This window comes from Equus quagga, chromosome 5 (assembly GCF_021613505.1).
Source record: "Equus quagga isolate Etosha38 chromosome 5, UCLA_HA_Equagga_1.0, whole genome shotgun sequence".
Classification (NCBI taxonomy): domain Eukaryota; kingdom Metazoa; phylum Chordata; class Mammalia; order Perissodactyla; family Equidae; genus Equus; species Equus quagga.
In genome coordinates, this window is record NC_060271.1 from 89,730,813 (window position 1) to 89,749,746 (window position 18,934).

Below are 18,934 nucleotides of genomic sequence, written 5' to 3' on the forward strand. Positions count from 1 at the left end.
TTATTTATTCACAAACTTCAGCAATGTCCCAAACAAAAAAAAATGGACTGAATGGATACAACAAAAGGTTTATTTGAGGACAGATTTTTCACTTTTTTCCCCAGGAAAGAATAACATGAGGTTGCCTCTCGGTATGTTTTTAACACGGCATGCTGGCTTCCCGATGCTGTTGAGGATCTTGTTTGTCCTTCCAGATGCTTTAGGAAGTTACTTCTTACAGTTCACCTAGAGTTGATCTCATTAATAAGAGAATGACTTTACAGAAAAGAGTTTCTAAAATTGTACTCTAACTCAGAACTGCAAGAGTTGGCTTTTTCAGCCCGAAGATAAATTTCTTAAGCATTAAGCTTACTTTATCAAGCATTACATCTGACATTCTCTCATAAATTTTGCATATATTTTAACTTATTTTAATATTGTGTGGGTTTGGTTCCTAATATTCTCACACAGTTTCTAAAGTTGAGACTTCTCAGTCAAATACTAGCTGTAGGAATGTGTAACTCTCCCAAAATAGCATGCAACTGGAAATAACATCTTTTGAATTTGTTTACTCTTTTGCTTATTTACGATGCACTTTGTGGATGTTGGAACCAGCCATGCAGTTGTATTAGGTTTATGAGAGTGAAAATATATTTTGACAGGGTTGCTATTGAAAACACCTTTTAAATACCTCATGTGTCACATTCTTAGGTATAATCAACATCATAATCTGGTCAGTAGATTGGTTTCAGAAGGTTTCAGAAGGCAGTAGAATGCATTGCTTATAGGGGTCATGGACGTTCAGGTTGGGGCAGAATTGTCACAGAACTGTCACTTCTCTTTGTGAAGACACCAAGAGCAACATGGTTGGAGAGACCGGTCTTCAACTAGCTATGTTTTCTAGGGCCCACCTTGACTTAGCCTCACAGCACAGCCGTTAGCCATAGCACTAAATCTTCCCAAACACCTGGCTCGACTGTTACAACTGGACTGGCAGGTCGATCAACTCAGTCCAGTGACCGAGTCAGCGAGAAAGCACCAACTGGAGGGTTTGACTGAATCCACCAGGCTCCTCAATTCAAATGGCAAGTTTGTTCAGAAAGGCAAAAGGCACAAATTAAGATATTTGTACAATGATTCTGTTTAAAGAATACATAACGGGTCCTACCATGAGTTGATATGGTCAGTTTGGTGCTTGTAAGTTAATAGAATTCAAGAAAGTTAAGGAGTACTACCGGGCTATTGAGAAGATTAGCTCACACAGGGCTAAATCCAAAGAGTTCAAAATCCGTGGTCCATATGCATGTGACCTTATTCAAAACGGTGCTAATAACACCACCACTGAGCACTAAGTAGGTGTCAGGCACAGTTCTAAGGGCTTTACCTTAGTTATTTCATTTCATTCTCTCAACAACATGTGAGATGGGCAGGGCTGCGATTAGGGAGAGGCAAGTGCACAAAATGTAAGTGATCCCAAACAACTCGGGAATCAAGATAAATAGCATTTTAATGAAATATTTTTAAAAATCAAAATTAATGCAAAAAACCCACGATGAACAAAACATCAATATTTTGAATAAAGACAGGCTGTTGTTTGTTGTTTTATGACCCTGCATTATTGTACAATGGGAATAGTAATTTCCAACCAGCTTAATGTTCAGGGGCTGTGAGGCCACTGTGGTTTCCATGGGTGGGTTTAGGAGGGTTGACAATGGCGAGCTAACAGGCTGGACAATAGGAAGCTTAAAACATCATCATACTGTTTTGATTATAAAACTTTTATTAACTTTTTCTTTTTCTACTTGCTTCAAAATACGGGAGGATATGTTCTGAGTGTACATAGGGGAACATGGTTTTCCTTTTTGTTTCAGGCTCGATTAGGATTTGGTGCCTCACTGGAGATAGTGTTCTCGTTATCCTCATTTTAAAATGAAGACACTGAGGTTCCAGAGAGGTTAATAAAGTTATCCAAGCTCACACAGCTAGGAAGTGGCAGAGCCCAATTTTGAACCCAAGTAGTCTAACTCCAAAATCCACTCTCTTAATCACCGTGCTCTCTTGGAAATCACAACACTCAATTAACCAGAAAATCTGAGCATCCAGCACTTTTGGCTCTCTGAGAACTCCAATTAATATGGTGTTGCCCACCTACAGCCTTAACATTCTAAATTTTTAACACAAATTGTTCTAAGAAAACAATCAGATGCTTTCTAAAGAGTATTGACCAATATTACTATGAGGTAGATGTGAATACTGTATCTAAGGGTACAGCCATTAAATTGTTATTTAAATAAATGGTCTTTCAACATAGATACCATAAATAATCTGCCTATCAGAATGCAAAAGGGGCATTAGGAAACACTAACATCTTCTAATAATTTTGCTATAGAACACACTGCCTTGGTCCCATAGGTGACCAAGACACACAGGTCTCTTTGCATGATGTAATCTGAGGGACCCAAACATCAGGCGATCATGTTGAAATAGTATTGTTTATTTTAAAGGCTGACAAATGCACCTATCTGCACATGCAGATTTCTTTGGCTCTACCATAAAACTCATATTTATTTTGCTTCTGCAAGCTGCTTCTCCTTGAGACCTGGGAAAAAGTGGTTTTCTCTGAGCCACGAACTGATATATGTAAGAATTCGTTTTACTTTGTCTTAGTGAGTGGCTAGATTCTGAAGAAAAGAATGCAATGTTGATGATATATGTAGTGATGAGGAGGAGGAGGAAGAGGAGGGCAATGCCACTGTACCTCTGAGAAAATTCAAGCATGGTTCACAGTGGTGAGGAAGAGCATTGCCAGAACTCTGTGAATTCAGCTCGAAGAGCCCCTCGACTACGTTGCAAATCAGTAAAAGAGGAAATGAGACACCTGTCTTTTCTTGTCTTCATCTCTATTTTTATTTTACTCCTTTGTCTTTAAAACTACAAACTTTTCTCTCTACAGCTACTGCCATTAATTGATTGTTTCATTTATTCATTCACACCTTCAAGAAAATTCCTTGAGACCTTGTGTATACCAGACACTGTGCCAGGTGCTGAAGAAATAAAAGTAAAAATACGTGGTTGCTTCCTTCAGGAAACTTATAATCCAGTTGGTAAACAGATATGTCCAGAGTATTTGTAGTGACCGTAATGTGCGTATGCACAAAACGCAATGGGGTCATGTCACAGCTGAGGGAGAGTCTACTGGGAACACTAGGGATGGCTTTCAAAAAGGAACTACTTTTACATCAGGCTTAAAAGAATAAATAGAAGTTTTCCAGCCAAGTAATGGGAAGGCCTTCTAGATTAATGCAAAACACAGAGGCCAAAGAGGACATGGCACTTTTCTGGAATAAGTAGTTCAGAGCTGCTGAACCATCAAGCTACAGGGAAAGATCTAGAAAGGAGATGGCAGAGTTAGACAGAAACCAGACTCTGGTAGGAACGCAATGTTGACATCCAAAGGAGTTAAGCTTTTATCCTGAAGGAAGTGGGCAACAATTGAAGAGTTTTGCTAAGAGAGTAATAACTATCAGAACTAAATGGTGAAAGACCACTCGGATGTTATGTAGAGCATATATCAGGGGCATAAATACAAGTGTAGCTGTTTTAGGCTTTTTTCTAAGACCTCCATCTTCTTTCTTAAAAAAAAAGCGTTGTAATTTATGAAAATAGATTTGTATGTTTCAAAATGAATACATTCGTTATAATTTGATATATTAAAACAACTCCTTGCAAATTATGGCTCTGATAATCTTACAAACACTTGCAAATTGTAATCTATTTTGCCATAGACAGATCAGTTCAGTAGAATAAAACTCACTTTGGGGCTTTGGGTCCATCAGGAAAAAAATACAATCATGCTGTCAAAAGGCCAGCCATGCACATTTGTGGCCACAGAGAAGGGAATATGTTGCAGCAAATATGAGCATTTTCTATTGTGTTCATAATTCTGTTAGGACTTCACATTGGCATGATTATCCTCTGGAAAAAAAAAAAGCTTATTTTCAGGCAGAAGCACTCAATGGGCAGTAAATAACCCTTGATCTTCCTCTGATCAGTAATTAGTCCTGTTTGCAGACTACCTGAATCATCTCCTATATTTTGGTGCAACTCTGGTAGTTTTCAACATACCTATTCTCATAGGTTCAAAGCATGATTTCCACATACAATAGAATTAAGGTAAAGTAGCACAGCAAAGACAATTCATTTCTACTCTGGTCATTATAGCGTTTTATTTAAAAGAAAAATCTCTCCTCTCTGTTGAGGGCAATGCTATTCCAGAAGACTGTGCTGAAATAAAATCCTAATGCAGAGCCTGTATCAAAATGCTGAACCGAGAAGGATCTGGCATAAATAAGACATGGAGTTAGTTGACATGAGATATTACATTTATTCCGTTGTTGGCGAGGACAAAACTAGGCTGCTATTGTCACAGGTGAAAAGTGTTTTCAAAAGTCTGCTCTGGTGCTTGTTAGATAAGGGGCTGCCTTAGTCTGAATAACCTGAACAAGATTTATACACATCACTGAAATGGACTCGTGTTTACAGTACGTCCTTGCTCACCAGGATTAACAGTGCAAGGGCAGTGTGAGAGACATCAAGCGAGGAAACCTCGAACAACCTTTGGGGAAGTGCTGGGAGGCTGCTTAGAAGAAAACAGATTTTCTGAATTGACTCTTTGACTTGTGACAGGTAGCAAGCTCTCTCCGCACCAAGAATAGACCCCAAGCTGCTATTATGACCTGAGCAGGGAACTTATTTCGGCTGGGGGAACTTTCTAACTCAGAATGGTTAGAAATGTATATTTATATAAACACAAATTTATTATATTAAAATGACATTGAAATATATTAGATAAATATATAAAACAAGCTAGAGTCTTAATGCCATCCTCTCTACAAAGAGTAAGATACTTTGCAAAAAATATCACAGAAGCAAATGATAGTCCTTAGTGTGGAGTTTTTAATTGCAGTAGCGTGCCACAATCAAAATAAAAGACAGCCTTTATGGAAAGTTGGGATTCATACCCACTTAATATATGTTTTTACTGCACAAGATCCTCTCTTGCATGCTCTCACTCAGGGACAATTCAGCTCATGCCTGTGCTCCCAGGGACTGAGCTATTTTCAAGTCCCTTTATGATCTACGCAGAAATTATCTCTACTTCCAAACCATCAATGTAGTGTGTGGGTGCAATGGCTGCCTTCCAGTGAGCTGAAAAGCTCTCATGACTTGGCATACAGTCTTTCCCTGGGCCCTTCAGTAATGGCATTTCACTTAATACAATATGCCCCTAACTGAGTTTTAGTGATTTCAAATGAATTTAGTCTCCTTATCAATATCCTCTATTTGGTGGTGTGCTTGCTCTTCGGTGTGCTGTGCCAATAAATTCAGCATAAGTGCTGTCTCCTTCTCTCTCAATTGTCTGGCCTCTCTCCTATGAAAGCAAACACCAGGCAGCAGAAAAGGAGGCTCTCAAAAAACTTGTTTGTATCATAAATGTAAATATCAATAAACTCAGAAGGTTGACAAGGCCATGCTCTCAATAGAATTGGCCGTGTTATTGGCTGTTTTACAAGTGAGATGCTGGAACATGAAGATGCCTAAGTAGCTTGCTTGCTGTCCTAAAAAGACACGTCAACATTTGAATCCAGAAAAAGTGTTGACCTGTTCGAAACAGAACTCAGTCCCATCACAGGGCGAGGCAGCACAATCCTAGAAGTAAAGATGCGAAGTCTTGCCAAGGGTATCTGTGGATTCTACCTGACCTGTACATGGAAATCAGAATCAGATTGCAACTGACAAGAAGTAATTTAGTATTTTCCAAACTGGAAGTCTCTTAGGAAACTTTTTCTGCTCTGCTTTATGTTTTGTCTTGCTTTGATTGTTTTTTGAGTATGCTTTCCTCTCTTTTTTTTTAAATAACTTTTTATTTTGAAATGACAGTAGATTCACATGGAGTTGTAAGAAATAATAGAGCAAGATCATGTGTACTCCTTACCCAGTTTCCCCCAAAGATAACATCTTGCAAAACTATAGTACCATATGATAACCAGGATATTGACATTGATTTAGTCAACATACAGATGTTTCCATCAACACGAGGATCCCTCATATTGTCCTTTGATAGCCATATCCACTTACTTTCCATTCTCACTCTGCTTAGCCCCTGGAAATGACTAATCTTTTCCATTTCTCTGACTCTGTCTTTTCAAGAGTATTGTATATGTGAATTCATGGGATTGGCTTTTTTCATTCAGAATAATTCTCTGAAGATTCATTCAGGTACATATCAATAGTTCTCTTCTATTGTTAACTAGTATTCCATGGTATGGATGTACCACAGTTTGTTTAGTCATTCACCTGATGAAAGACATCAAGGGTGTGTCCAGTGTGGGGCTATTACAAATAACACTACTATAAACATTTCTGTACAGATTTCTGTGTGAACATAAGTTTTCATGTCTCTGGGATAAATTTCCAGAAGTGTAATTGCTAGGTCTTACAGCGGTTACAAGTCTGTTTTTTTTAGGAAACTGTCAAACTATTTTTCATGATGGCTGTACCATTACACCAGCAGGGTAAGAGTGACCCAGTTTCTCCCCATCCTCTCCAGCATTTGGTGTGTTGCTATTTTTTTATTTTAGCTACTCTGATAAGTGTATAGCAATATCTCGTTGTGGTTTAATTTGTGTTTCCCTAATGACTAATGATGTTGAACATCTTTTCACGTGTTTATTTGCCATCTGTATATTCTCCTCTTTTATTGTTTCCCATTTTCTGTCAGAATTTTTTTGGCGTTGAATTTTGAGAGTTCTTTAAATAGTCCCAATATTAGTTCTTTGTCAGATAGATGGTTTGCAAATATTTGCTCCCCATCCGTAGCTTGTCTTTTCATCCTTTTAACAGGATCTTTCACAGAATACAAGTTTTATTTTTGATTGTCTAATTAATTGTTTTTTGCTTATTGGATAGTGATTTTGCTATGAAGTCAAAAAACTTTTTACTTGTTCCTAGACCCTGAAGATTTTTTGCTATGTTTTTTGTAAAATTTTATAATTTTACATGAAATTCTGTGCCCCCCTTTTTATATAAGGTATGAGACTTAGGTGAAGACTCATTTTTCACATTGACTGTCTAACTGTCCTAGCACAATCTGTTGAAGAACCTATCTTGTCTCCCCTGTAGACTTTTGCACCTTTGTCAAAAAATCAGTTTGGACCTCAAGTTTCTGGTACATCATGTAAGGATCTCAGAAGTTGACATTCTGTCCTAGCAAAGCGGAACAAACTGCACATCAACAACTCTTCTTAGATCGATCAGGACAGTGAGGTTGCCGGGCAAACTTCTACCCCCAAATTGGAGAGGCAGACAAGTGGATACAGAGACTCACAACTTACCAGAGCAGAAACCTCTGTGGGAGCCAGTGCCAGGGGAGAAAAACCAAAGGTGCAATCGACAGATTGCCGGAAGCTCAGGGTGGACGACTTTGAGAGTTAAAAACTCCAGGGAGACCCAGTTGTGGGGGGACCCCCCATATTTGTGAGTTTTACCTCTAAGAGCTCTACTAGGTCCTACAGTAAATATTGCGGAAAAATCCTCTCAAGCTTCTAACAGAGGGAGAAGAAAATAAACATTTTTGCAATATGCCAGAGCATTCTGTTCTTTTTTGTTTTTTGTGGTTTTTTTTAGGAAGATTAGCCCTGAGTTAACATTGCTGCCAATCTTCCTCTTTTTGCTGAGGAAGACTGTCCCTGAGCTAACATTTGTGCCCATCTTCCTCTACTTTATGTGTGGGATGCCTTCCACAGCATGGCTTGCCAAGTGATACCATGTCCACACTCGGGATCTGAACCGGTGAACCCCAGGAAGAGGAAGCAGACCGTGTGAACTAAACTGCTGCACCACCAGGCCAGCCCCTGTTCTTCTTAACAAAGCCTGATCTTCAGAGAAACTATTTTACCAGATGTTATTGGGGTTTTTCTGAGCCTACGTGACCAGCGGGAAGGGAAATACTCAACTCTAGCCCGCTTTAGCCGTTCTGTACCACTCAAGGAGGGAAAAAAAATGAAAAGCACTGGTGAACTTCACAATCCAGTGTAAAAGGCTTACCAAAAGACTGGGCCCTAATCATAGGACTTTAGAACGCTTCCCCCACCCTCCTTACCACTACATGACTAAAGGCCTTATTCACTGCAGTTCCTTTACCCAGTACATCATGTCCACTTTTCAATAAAAAATTATAAGACACACTAAAAGGCAGAAAAACAGTTTGAAGAGATGAATAAGCATCAGAGCCAGAGTCAGATATGGCAGGAATGTTGGAATGATGAGACTAGGAATTTTCAAAAAGTGTTATTCATATGCTAGGAGCTTTAATGGAAGAAGTAGACAACATGCAAGAACATATGGATAATGTAAACAGAGAGATGGAAATTCTAAGGAAGAATCAAAAAGAAATGCTAGAGATTTAAAAAAACACTGTAACAGAAATGAAGAATGCCTTTTAGGGGCTCATTAGCAGACTGGACATGGCTAAGGAAAGAATCTGAGCTTGAAGATATGACAACAGAAACTTCCAGATTGTGGGAAAAAAATGGCAAGGTAGGACCCAGCCTCCCTGTCCGCCCACAAAGATCAATGACTGAGTGCTGTCCATGAACAAAGACAGCTCTGGGAGACCTCTGGAGTCCACTTAAGTTTTAGCAACACCATGGAGCAAAAACAACCTGAGAATAATCACAGAATACATTAATACTGTAATATGGTGATGTGTTTACTACTTAACTCTAGTATACAGGTTAAAGGACAAAAGTATTAAAAATAGCTGTAGCTTCAATAATTTGTTAATGGATACACAATATAAAAAGATGTAAACACTGACATTAAAAATGTAAAACGAGGGAATAAAAGGATAGAGATTTTACGTGTGATCAAAGTTAAATTATCCATGTAAAATAGACTGTTATGTGTATAAGATGTTTTATGTAAGCCTTATGGTAATCACAAAGCAAATATCTACAATAGATACACAAAAGATAAAGAGAAGGAAATCAAAGCATACCACTATGGAAAATCATCAATTTACAGAGGAAGGCAGCAGGAAAGGAAGAAAAGAAAAACATAACCACAAAACAGTCAGAAAACAATAAGATGGCATCAGTAAGTCCTTACCTATGAATAATTACTCAAAATGTTAATGGATTGAATTCTCCAATCAAAAGCCACAGAGTGGCTGGATGGATAAAAAAACAAGACCTAACTATATGCTGCCTACAAGAGACTCACTTTAGCTTTCACTTTGTGTCCAAGTGAAAAGGTAGCAAAAGATATTCCATGCAAGTGGAAACCAAAAGAGAGTAGAAGTAGCTATACTTACATCAGACAAAATAGACTATAAGAGAAAACTGGTAACAAGGGCCAAAGATGGTCATTATATAATGATAAGTGGGTCAATGTGTCAAGAAGATATGACAATCATAAATATATATGCACCCAACATTGAAGCATCTAAATATATTAAGCAGATACTAGTAGATCTGAAGGGAGAAATAGATAACAATACAATAATAGTAGGAAATTTCAATACTCCACTTTCATCAATGTGTAGATCATCCAAACAGAAAATCAACAAGGAAATGTTGGACTTGAACCATGCTTTAGACCAAATGGAACAAACAAATATACAGAACATTCTATCCAACTGCCCTTGTCCACACAGAATATTCTAAAAGATGTCAATAGTGGGGAAATTATGCACGTGTGGGGACAGGGAATATATGGGAACTCTCTGCAATTTTTGTTCAATTTTTCTGTGAACCTAAAACTGCCCTAGAAAATAAAGTTTATTAATTTAAAAAATAAAATAAAATAAATCTAAAAAAATCTGTTAGGTATATTTGTGTAGGTGTATTTCTTGGTATTCTGTCATGTTCCATTGATCTATGTGTCTATCCTTCTGCTAGTAACATAAGTCTTGATTACTGTAACTATATAATGTCTTGAAATCTAGAACGATTTCTTCCACTGTATTCTTTTTCAAAATGTTTTAGCTATTATAGTTGTGCAACTTTCTTCTGGCCTCCATGGTTTCTGATGGTAAATCCTATCATACAAATTTTTTTTCCTGTGTAGGTAAAATGTCATTTCTCTCTTGATACTTTCAAGATTTTTCCTTTGTCTTTGATTTTCAGAAGTTTCATTATATGTTCTGGTCTGAAGTCCCTTGAGTTTATCCTATGTGGGGTTTGCTTAGCTTTTCAAAACTGCACATGTAAATCTTTTGCTAAATTGGTGAAATCTTCAAGCATTATTTCTTTCAGAAGTTTTTAGTCCCACTCTCCTTCTGCTCTCCTTCTAGGACTCTGATGACATAAATGTTAGCTATTTTGTTACATCCCCATAGCTCCCTGAGTCTCTGTTTGTTTTAAAATTTCAGTTTACTTCTGTCTGTTAGAGTGAGTCACTTGGATTGTCCTGTCTTTAAGTTCAGTGATTCTTTCTTCTGTTCCTTCCATTCTGTTGTTAAGTCCATCGCTGAGTTTTTTAATTTCAGCTATCATATTTTTTAGTTTAAAATTTCCATCTGGTTCTCCTTTATATCTTCTATTTTTTGGCAAGACTTTCTATTTATTTGTTGTGCCTTAATTTTTTCACTGTTTCATTTGTATTTGTAATTGCTCATTGAAGCATTTTTATGATCATTGCTTTAAAATCTTTGTCAAATAACTAAAATCTCCATCATCTCTGTGTTGGAATCTATTCATTGTCTTTTTTCATTCTATGTGATATCTTCTACCTTCTTGATACGATGAGTGATTTTCAATCGAATCTTTGACATTTTGGTTATTATGGGAGTCTACATTTTATTTAAATCTTTTCTTTTAGCTGACTTCCTCTGGCATTGCTCCAGCAGGGGAATGGGAGTATCACCTCATTATTACCAGGTTTGGATAGAAATCCAGGCTCCCTACTTGCCTTTCTTTGACACTCAAGGTGGGCAGTATGCCTCATTACTGCTTGGTAGGGGTCAGAGTTCTGGCTCTCCACTGATGCCTTCCTGGCTGGAAGAGGTTGGAGTGCCTAATTGCTGCCTCCCACATGGCTTTCACTGACACAGGACATGTGGTGGGGGAGGCAACTCATTATTGCTCGATGAAAGTCATGACTTTGTACTATGTCTGCACCCCTCCGTTCAGGAAGTGAGGAGTAGTTGGAAGTCTTCTTACCCTCAGGTGGATGTGGAATTCTAGGCCACATGGTTTCCACTGATACTGCTTAGAAAGGGGCCACTTGTTACTACCCAGCGGGGATGAAAGTCTGGCTATTGCTGACATGGTTGGGGTGGGGCTATGGTTTATTCTGTCTTACTTCTTCTCTAAGAGTCTCCTTATGTTTTGTTTTATAAATATTGTCCAAGGTTTAGTTGTATTTAATGGGAAGAATAGGAAAAAATGTCTACTTCCCTAAAGCTGAAGTCCTCCTGATTGATGCTGCTTTAATATCGTCCCAAGGTCTGAACTCAAGCATGACTTCCCACAATTGTGAATTAAAGTCTATTTCAAAATTTGTCTATCTCCCACTCAGGTTCTATATGATGCCTGAATCTTCCAAATGTTGAGTTAAAATTTTTTCTTTCCTGTCATGCAAACCATTTATCAGCTACTTTGGAAAAGGTAATTGTTCAACCACTAAAAGCTACTCACATCTGAGGACTATTCAGTTGATCAGTTAATTAGATCTGTATGAGACCTTGGAACAAGGAATCACACAATCTGAGCTTGGGGAATGGAAAGAGGACTAGAGACCTTCATGGGAAGAACGCTAATGGCAAGTGCTAGGGCACTTGGGACAAATGCAAGGACACTGGGCATCTGAGAGGTGATATGCAGAGGTTGGGAGGGGAATGGAGAAGGATCTCTATCTCTCACGAACCTCAGTGGGCCCTTTGCGCTACTACAGTTCCTTAGACCATTCACTTTTCTACTCTCTAGATGACTATCTCAGACCTCTGTCTTTGCAAATCTACACCTGCTCCCTCCCAACTTCAGCTGATAATCATATATCCTATTTCACTGAGAAATTACAGGAGTAAGTCCGCAAATTCTCACAGCATATCTACCTATCTGCTTGTTGAATGAATAAATGATCATTGTACAGAGACAACACTACAAGAATGGCAGAAACGAAAAACTGGCTGTATTGTAGGATATACCTGGAGCTTCCACCCACGGCCTTACCCAGCTCTACTAAACAGTTTTGAATTGGATGATCTAATTGGGGAACAGGCCTGGCCAGCAAAGTATTATTTTTAAATGCAGAAATTATAGTGCTTAAGGAACCCAAATGACTATTTTAACTTGAGTTTAAAAATATAATTAAAAGCAAGTTAACATATAGATGTAAATATTAGGCAAATAATTTCTGGTTTCTTAACTCTCCACTTTTGGAGGTTAAGTTTTTGGAATAGTCCTAGTTAACTTTGATGTAAAAGGAAGATTACTTAGAAAATTTCGCCTAATTAAGAAATTCTTTACGAAATACCCTTTCTAGGTGGTAAATGTCTTTACCACTTACGAAGCAGGCTGGGGAGAGCATACATTCAAGGAGATTTGCAGTTTCAAAAGGAAACTGCCCATAAGAAAACTTGAAAAAGTTTTAAAGAGTGAAAACTAAAAAAAAAATCATCATTCAATCGAACAATGGTAATAACCCCAATTTTTGGAGGCTTTCCTTTTCTTGCAAATTTTCAGAAAAATCAAAATAAAACAGGCTTCATTCACTGATCCACTTTCCTTAGTTTACCCATTTAAAAATTCAGAGCTTCATCAATTCTCCAGCAATTCCTCTCCTCTGTTTTAACCACCATTACGCCAGTATAATATTTACTTTTCCAAGGGTAATTCCATCTTAAAATTACTGTTTCAACTTTCAGAACTCAATACTCCACTCAAATATTTATGTCTTTATTCTTAAAAAGCCTGCAGCCTTTTCAGGGGAAAATCTGTTTAAAACATTTCTTATTTAACTGAACACACTTCTGTTCTTCATTTTTTTTAAAAAAAGTTAAAATGAATGCTGGATCTTATTATTTATGACGATAATTTTCTAATCTGTCAGATTTCTTCTTTGGTTTTATAGCTTTGAAATAGGGTATTTTTAGCTAAAATAAAAGAGGGAGATAAGAGACTAGTGACTAGTTCTAAAGAAGGCTTTCTGCTGTCTTAAACATTCACCTGCTAAAGACAACAGAACAACTTAGATGCTCTGTGCCACCAGCAGTGTTATCTGCAGGAAGGAAATTGCTTGTCGCGGTGCTCCTCTTGCTTGCTATATTTAGGTCTCATCATCTACATCCTTTAGGCAGCATGTAAAAATGCTGACCACCTTCTCCTCCTTGGCATTCTCTACCTATCCTGTTGACATTTCATTCTCTTGGTCCTTTTCTTCTCTCTCAGGTTTGTGTGGTCTTCATCTTGTCTTCATGCTCTTTATTTTTTCACTCTTTTTCCATCCAAGGAGAATCCATCCTTGCCCTCTCCATGTCTCACTCAGTTTTAATGAGTTTAAGAAATGTTTTTCTACTATTTGTTTTGAATGGTTAATACATTCTTAAAATGGTTCAAAGATCAAAGCAATATCACAAGGTATATACTGACAAGATTCCCTTCTACTTTGTCCTTATTTTCCCCATTTTTTTCTTGCCGCTATATGTGACCACTTTTATTAATTTTGTATCTTTCTAGTGTTTCCTTTTTTATATGCAAGAAAATAAAATATATATTCTACTTTTCCAAATGTTTTTACATAAAAGATGGCATACTTTATACACCTTTCAGCACCCATGTATTTTTTTACTACACTCTATATTCTGGTGATCTTTGCAAATTACTACAGCTTTTCAGTAGCTACTTAACATTTTATTTTGTGGATATAATCTAGTTTCTCAAACCATTCCACTTCTAATGAACACTTGGTTTGTTTCCAATCCATTGCTATTACATGTATCACTATAATTGATAGCATATGTCATTTTAGACATGTGGGGGTGAGCCTATAAGTGAGAGGAAGTGGAATGGTTAGAACAATGGCTCTTTTTTCTTCCCCTTCTGTAAGCTCTATCTTATTGCTCTTAATAAAGCTATAGGCTCCAACTTATCAGTACTTTCTAGATTCGTCCCTTATTTATATCTTGTACCCTAGAACCTGCCCAAGCTTCACACTGAAGTTATCGACTGCTTTCTAGTCATTGATACGTCAATATTCCATTGGCACTTCAAATTTGTCATTTATCAGTTGAGTTAATCCTTTTCCTTTCTCATTCTCAAATCCAGAGTTTCTTCTGCTGTTCTTTTTTTTTTTTAATTTTTAATGTTTTATTTTTTTTTCTGCTTTATTTCCCAACCCCCTCCCCTTGCATAGTTGTATACCTTAGTTGCACGTCCTTCTAGTTGTGGTGGTGTTCTTTTATCTATGAATGATTTCTTAAAATTTTAAAAACTTTTCTTTTATTCCTTCCTCTTCCTTGCCTTTCCTTAAAGACAAACTTTGGTCGTTTGGACAAACTCCCCATTTTCTCTCCAAATTTTTCCTCATTTTGTTTCTATTCAATTTTGGTACAGCATGAGAACTGTGAGTTGGGTCATTTCCTAGACTCTCATATCCCACCTTTTCTTTATCTCACACCTGAGCTACATGGTAATGGAATAAATCAAGCTGCTGCTTCAAAAGGCAGTAGAAGCTAAAATGTGATGATTTCACATTGAATAAATTAGATGTCTCTCAGTTACCAGGAGTTTAAAAATGAATATCCATAAAAAACAAATTTCTCACCATAGACGTTACTCAATTAAATGACCAGTACTAAATTAAACTTTCTGCCTTTTTAGTTTATTTTGGCTCTTGTGTCATCTGTTAACCTGAAAATATATTTAATTAACTTTTGGACATACGTTTAGTGGTCAACACATTATTTCACAGCTATAAAATGCTAGGAAATAAATAATTGGTATGAAATTAACTAGATGATTCAAACTATAGAACTGCAAGGTACATTTAATTTTCATTGGGAATGTTAAACTTTCAAGGAAATCATTAGTTCTGGACACAGTATTGGATTTTGTCTATTTTATTCTACTCTTATTTAGTTCCAAATAACCAAGATTTACCTTTTTAAAAAATTCTATCAGCTTTTGACAAAATTAACTTAGTTTTTAGGTAGGCAGAACCTTTGTCCAGCATCAGAGGATATCCAAGGCTTAGTAGAGAACGACAATACCAGAATGATCTTGCTTAATTTTATCTGCTTGGGACATTCTCCCCACATTTGTCATTTTGTCACACTTCTCCTTGATCACTTGCTCTTTGAAGAGTTAATTTAAAAAATATGAAATGTCTAGAGGTAAAACTAAAATATAATTATCCAATACTATATACAGCATAGGTTATTCCTGAATAAACTATCCTGATATACTGATCTCTGGAAGAGAACATGAAAATAACATACATTGATCAAAGAGACAGATACCTAAAGAGGTTTAGACAATGTTCACGAGTACCCTAGCCAGTTTGTACCTATCTAAGATAGCACCAGTCAACTAGATTTGAATTTTGAGAACAGAGAGCAACTTCGGTGAAAGAGGCTTTTTTTCTTAGTATAACGGATGTTGGCTTGTGATTCTAAAATGAACAATTCTGATAGTAATAAGACCTCCACAAGCAGCAAGTATGTCAGCAATATATTTAACAGCAACATCCTGTTTATGATTGGATATCAGAGGAACCAATATATTATCGGTAGTTATAAATTTAAAATCATGTGTTTCCTGCAATTTTGACAATGTAGTGGTATAGCGATGAGAAGGGTCTGGAAATTCCTCTGTATGTGGAGAAGTGGAGTATTTACCCATTTAAAAATACATAAGTTCAATTTCTTTCACTTTAAAAAATAAACAAAACCCAAGTTCTGCCATTTGGTAAAATTAATTATGTAATAGGGGACATATATGATAAATAGACACACACAAACACATACTAATTTATGTGGGGTCCTTTTTTAGGTTGACCAGTTTTCAACCTAAGAACATAGTTCAGATTACACTTTATATAAAAGTACTCATATCTCTACTACTTCAGCAGGACAAAGAACCACAAGAGTGTATATTAGGTGCTCCATAAAAATATTATTCTAGATCAATTCTTATGTTGGCCAGTTACAATGAAGGAACAGCACCACCACAATTTTAAAATGACAGTGCCATGGCAAACTGGTTGTAATATGCTTGAGTTATTACCGTAAGCAATGGATTTAGAGTATTATGAAAATACATGCTTTCTTAAATGCTGTGAATTACAGGGAATAATTCTGAACATCTCCTTTACTAATGAATCAAAGTGGAGCTTACTTACCACTTTCACTACAGTCAGCGTGAGGAAAATGTGTATAGAAACACAGATTCAGAATACACTCCGCACCATTCTTGGGGATAATGATGTGTTAGGCAGCGTTCAGTTTAGTGGAGAAAGAACCTCAATTTGGCAGTTCAAGAACATTTCTAATTTGGTAGGGGTCCTAAAAACATGGTTTGGAAGAATTTAGAGCCGTGTTGGACACAGAATGCTCTTTAAATTGAATTTGTAATCGATTCAGAGTAGGTGAAATTATGTTAAAATGTACACATTTCATAGGACTTGATCTTTTGGACAACATCCTTTTTTTGTTTCTTTTGTACCTTCCTTTTTTCCCTTCCTCTTAAATCTTAGAAGACATGAAGCAGAATATTTTCTAACAAAGACTAACTCTTGCTTCCATTGGAAGAGCTGCAAAAAAAGTATATGATTGAGAAGTATGTGCTAATTGTAGAAAATTTGGAAAGTAATTGAAAATGGAAATAACTTAATAAAAATTATTAAATGTATGACCTAGATAAAACAAATGTAAACACTTATACATACCTGAAAATACACATAAGCAAGCACATACATTCATACACTCAACAGATTTTACAAAAATCAGATCAAACAATATGTAATTTTTCTACAATCTATATACAGCATATAGTGTTTCCCATAATATGACAGGAACTCATCTCTTTTTAATGTTTATACGTATTGCGTCTGTTTGGTGGGAAGGCTTTGTAATGCTGTGCTGCTGTGTATCTCTGAGCAATTCCACATTTGAAGCTTGATAGCAGCCTGGTGGGGTCATTTCACCACAACAATGCAACAAACACTGCAAACCAGAGCCTGAATTCTTGTTTTGCTGCTTTTCAAGACTTAGTGAAGCAATGGAGAAAATATTAGTAATGCATGTTTGCTTTAAAAATATATTATATCTTAGTGCTTACATTATGAATAATGCTGAGGAAATAATTATTCCACTATTCAAAAAATCAATTATCCTAGGTAGCAAAGAAGTTGCTCATCTTACTGAAGAATGAGTGGCATTCTGACTTTTGTCCATTTTTCCTTTTTTACTTTTGTCTTACTCATTAACATAAATTTAAATATCAACCAATATTCATGTGAAAAGTACATCCAGACAGCAGGTTGTTAAGTATTTACAAGCACACTATTGCCTACCTCCCACACACCACACCCTCACCTTCACTGAGTATTAATAATTCTTAAAATCATTTACTCCTTGGCAAATTAAAAGTAGCATGTTGTTGCTGAGCAATTTTTCATATATTTATTGGATATTTGAATTTATTTTGTGTGTTCAAATTATTTGCTTCTCTTATTGATCCATATTTCTATTGGGGTTATAATGCTTATTTTACTAATTTGTAAGAGCTTTTTTAATATTGAGGATAGTAACTCTTTTGTAATATTTGGTGAAAATAAATTTCTAACAGTTTACTCTGTCACTTAACATTTATGTATTTTTTGATGCAAAGTTTCTGCCCTTTTAAATGTGTAGAAAGCATTATCCTACGGCAAGTAGTTAAATATTCATCTATGTTCTCTTCTCATGTTATGACATAATCATTTTATGTTTAATTTCTTGGATATTTAAGATTTATTTTAATATATGTATTTTCCCTAATATCCATTTTTTCTAATCCCGTTTATTGAATAAGCAATTCTCCCTTATTATTCTGTGATGTTTCGCTTTTCATTTTCCAAATTCTTATTTGACTATCATCTGTTTTAGGGTTGTTTATTAGGTCCCATTGATACATCCACTAATTTTGGCACAAATTAAAACATTACCTTAAAATCTGCTAGGACAAGCCTCAGCTCTCTCTCTTCCAGTATGGTTTTGGTTGTTTCTTCTTGTTTCTTTTTCAAATTGTAATATAAAATATTTTTTATTAGTTTGCAAAACTACATCTCCATTGGGACTTGAATTAATTATTCTTTAAATATATTAGATTGGCATTTTTGCGATATTCACATCATTCAACGAGGGTACTGATGAACAAATCTCTTTCCATTTGTCAGGTTTTCCCCCTTTGACAACAGCTACCACCACAGTTATTTGTTGAATGTTTACTCTGTGACAGCCTCTAAGAGCAGCAGGGAGAAAACAGCACCTTGCTCTCATCAGTCTTTCATTCTTCCGGGGGGCAGAGATTATAACGTTTTTTATAACCATAGAATGTATTAGGTGCTGTAAAGGAAAACAAGGTACGGGGCTAAAAAGTGACTGTGAGGAAAGGAATTTTGTTGAAGTATTATTTCTGGATACACGAGAGTACATACATATGAAATATATACATACATACAAATATATTTGTCCTCATGGAAAAAGCTTTCTATCAACTCTTCCAATTGGTTATCGGTGTTAAGGGAGGGACATCTTCCTAGGCCAATTGCATAGAAAAAAAGTGAAATCATTGTGGGTTAACTCCAAGAAAGATTTTTTAAAATCAGACAAATTTTACAAATTGTTATTTTCTAAAAGTTTTAAGACATCACTATCACGTAATCAAGAATTAAGCTAGCAACCTGAGAAAAA